General features: G+C 35.7%; 1 long non-coding RNA gene across 1 annotated transcript; it reads right to left on the bottom strand.

The window, feature by feature from the left end:
• Positions 1 to 828: 828 nt before the first annotated feature.
• On the bottom strand, positions 829 to 2219 carry LOC128519078 (uncharacterized). Its single transcript, XR_008357827.1, has 3 exons — positions 1784 to 2219; positions 1594 to 1673; positions 829 to 1371 (listed from the first exon to the last, which is right to left on the bottom strand). It is a non-coding gene; the product is annotated as an uncharacterized LOC128519078 (long non-coding RNA).
• Between the last annotated feature and the right edge of the window lie 1877 nt (positions 2220 to 4096).

Genomic DNA, 4096 nt, shown 5'->3' with positions numbered 1-4096 from the left:
TTATCTGTTGCAGGCACGAGACAATGCTTCCGCTCCCCGAAGGCCAACACAGAGAGACTGAGGAGAAGCTTCTTCTCGTAGGCTATTTGGGCCCTGAACCTGAACAACACATAGGACTAAACAATCTGATCTAATTTCTTTGCTCACTCACTCAATAAATACTCTCACTACATTCCTCCTAAAACATCAAAGTCAGGATGTAGCACCTTACTCATCAAGTTGAACATTTGCACATTGCTTACTTGTTGCACACTTCCTGGTACTCATTTTTACACATTGCTAATTTCTACATATGTAACTGCACATAGCTGTAATTTAGTTTAACCTGTAGAATTTTAAATACTTAATACCTCATAAACTTCTATTTTATAGCAACAATGTGCATATTGTACATTTCTCAGCTTAAAGATCTTTATATTTGTATATTTTTCTTTTCTTTTTTGATTTCTCTATTTGAATATTCACATTTTTTATTCAATTGTCCTCTAGTGCAGTTTATTTCCAGCAGAGAAACCCTGGAAACCCTTCTTTTTAGGTCACAGGCGGTTGTATAAGCATGTCACTGCATATAATACTGTGTATGGCTGTCTACTGTATGTGACAAATAAAATATTTAATTTAATGATGTTTTGACCCTAATGGTCTCACACTCTTCTTAAACACACTTATTATTGTAGTGCACAAACACCAGGTAGTCAGTGTTATATTGTGTTATATACACACACTCTGGTGTTCTTTTATTTTTTTTGCCTCTGTTCACAGACTCGAGGAGGAGCGGGGAGAAACACATCTGCAGATGAATGGCTGAGATACACTGGGCCTAGAGGTGTATATACATGCTTTATTACACCAGCACATCACTCATTATTTATCTATAACTGCATGACATGGCAATTTGTTCCATACAGGAGAATATATTAAGACAGTATCAGGTTAAAAGTGAGCCTTTATTTGAAAGAACACAGACTTCATATTATGTGTATGTATGTATTAGATGTTCTGGTGTTAAACAGTTACACAGATAGTAAAGCTCCAGCTATCTTCACTTTTGAAATATTACACTATTAGCAGTTAAATATCGAAAACATAGAGAAAGGTTTATTTTAATCATGTGGAGAAAAACTCCTGTAAGAGTGTTACTGCAAAACGAGAAGCGGAAGACGGAGCTGTTCACCTTAGTGTGTGTGTGAGATGTGTTTGTGTGCAGGCTATAACCGCAATCATGTAGCACAGCTTATAGAAAAAAAACAATGACCACTGTGTGTGTGTGTGTGTGTGTCTGTGTGTCTGTGTGTGTTACATCACAGGCTGAAACAGAATAAACTCCACCAAAGTGTAGCTGCTTTCGTTCTGTGCTTTTGGCCACCAGCTCTGTAAAATAGCACAAACGTCATGAGGACTGTGTGTAGATTTATCTGTTAAATTTAAAGTTACGTTTAAAGTATTAAATACTTCATATAATACACACAACACACTGTATACTGTGAACTAAACTTGTGTATTAATTAATAACTGCAGTGTTAAGTGTGTGTGTGTGTGTGTGTGTGTGTGTGTGTGTGTGTGTGTGTGTGTGTGTGTATCCAGTAACTTTACCTGTGATCCACTGACTTCTTGAAGCTTCACATCACAGTTTGGTGATTTGTTGTTTTTTCCACAGCAGCTTACGATCGAGACTAAAACATCAGAATGCAGTCTGAATAAACTGATGTCATTAATCCGACATATTTACACACTGAAGACTGAAGGTCTGTGAGGTTTGGTTATTATTCCTCTTATAACTCACCTGTGACTCCAACAATCAGAACACAGTTTATTATTCCTGATGTGATGAAGAGATTTCTCCAGAGTCTGATCTCATCTATATCTACTGTCTGATTCTGACTCTCTTCAATCCTACATGTCTGATTCTCTGCAAACACGACAAAGATCAGAGAGTTTGAACTTAAACCCCTCAGTTCAATTATAATGAAGTATTGATTTATCACACACATTTAATGTAACTATGTATATCGATAAAAGAAAGGTTTTGTCTCTAGTGATATCTTTACATTTCATACATTGGAGGATCACTAACCAGATTTTGTCACAGCTTCCCGCGAAACTGGCTGAACAGAATTTGATGAAACTTTGGCAGTATATAGATATCTGCTTTAAAATAAACCTGTGCGATAAATGAAATCTAAAAGTTTAGTAGAAGGGACTTTATCAGTACATATGCCTCAAACATATCTGCAGCAGGCGGAGGTGAGGGCATGTACAGTAAGATACCTGAACTGAGACTGCAGCTTTTTGCACTAAAATCAAAATGTTAAGTAAAGATGTTATGAACAGTTATGTGTGGGATTTAATAATCTACTTTAAAATAAGCTACTTATGCTCTACTTGCGCAATGAAAACAAACACCTGCACCAATAGATATTAATTAGAAAAAAATTAACTGAATATTTTTACTGGTTACTCATATTTTCACTTTGGCTGAAATAACAGCGCTGAAGTGGTATAAGTAAATTTCAACACGCTGGAGTCATTTTAAGACAAAACTTCATGTTTATCTAATCTACTTTTTCCATTTCTCATCTGTGATTCACTCTCCGATTACCGAACAGGGAGTGTATTTGTCTGACGACGAAAGAAGTAAAACTTGGTGTAAACAAGGCGTAAAATACTCAACCTTACAGAATGGGATTTCTTTGTATTAATAAGTTAGACAGTACAGAAAGACAGACAGACATGTATGTGGGCTTCAACCTAAAATAATATCATTGATTACATTAAAGATCAGGAGATTATTGTATTAGATTTATTTTAGGTACTTAAGCTAGTAATCAATAAACTCACCAGTTGAGGGATTCTGGATGGAAAGTCTGATTCCTCTGCTGATGTCGGGAGGTGAAGCAGTTTGAATACAATAATACACTCCTAATTCATTAGTACTGATATTGTGTATAAATAAACTGCTGTTGTATTGCAGTGAGAATGTCTTGTTGAAGGTTGTGTTACTGTATTTTGCTGTCTTGGATTGGCTTGAGAAAGAGCGTAATATAAACAATGGAGGTTCTGACGGCTTCATCAGGAACCAGAGTACATCTCTTACAGACACCTCACACTTTAAAGTCACATTCTGCCCCAAATCTACCGACTTCTCTGTGAACCTCTCTGCAGCTCCACAGCACACAAGGAGATCTAACAACAAAATTATAACAAAACTAACTAACTAACTAATTAACTAATAAAATAATAAAATAAATTATAGTAATAAAAAGATTTAAAAAGCACTGACTGTAATTTGCTGTTTATTAAAAATGAGGAATGTACACATTAAATATGATCAGTGATTTGGTTAAAGGAAATAAACTTACAGAAGTAGATGTGGAGGATCTTCATGATGAAACTTGATCTCTGGTCACAAATTGTAAATTGTCAGAGAGGAAACTTCAGACATGAACACCTTTAGAGCTACAGGACTGAGGGGGAAATGGCAGTTCAACTCACTCTGACCGCAATGTTTTCTTCTCTTCCTGATAAAAATATCAGAAAACAAACTATATGTATATAAAGAAACAAACATTGTCTTAAAACTCCAGATCATTTGGGAGAGATTCTACAAAAACTTTAAATTTATTTAGTGAGAAACAATTATAAATCCCTTCTGTTTAGCGTTCTCAGTGTAGAGTGGTTGGTTAGGGTTAAGGTCTGGAAGTTATTTTTGGGTAACCTAATCTAATGTTGAGTGGGCCTGGCTCAAAAAAATATGGAAGTTTAGTGAGCAATAACACATCAACAACTCATCTTTAATATGTTTATTTATCTGCATATTTACTGTATGTAAGATAAATTCTGAATCCACAAACTGAACTGAACACTATACAACAAACACCCATACACACACTGCAGTTTATTACTAAATGATGCTTTAAAATAAAAAATTTGGTATACATATGAATATATTGTTTTATAGTGTGATGGCTGGCTTACAGCGTGCACACTTCTAAAACCTTCTGTCAAACTAGGCAGCCCCTCAGTCTGGGCAAAGGTGGCAGGGTGTCCAAATTCACCTGGGCTACAACGTACTCAGCGCTCACCATTCTGCTGTTGA

This window comes from Clarias gariepinus, chromosome 3 (genome assembly GCF_024256425.1).
Source record: "Clarias gariepinus isolate MV-2021 ecotype Netherlands chromosome 3, CGAR_prim_01v2, whole genome shotgun sequence".
NCBI lineage: Eukaryota > Metazoa > Chordata > Actinopteri > Siluriformes > Clariidae > Clarias > Clarias gariepinus.
This window is presented reverse-complemented; position numbering and strand designations above follow the sequence as displayed.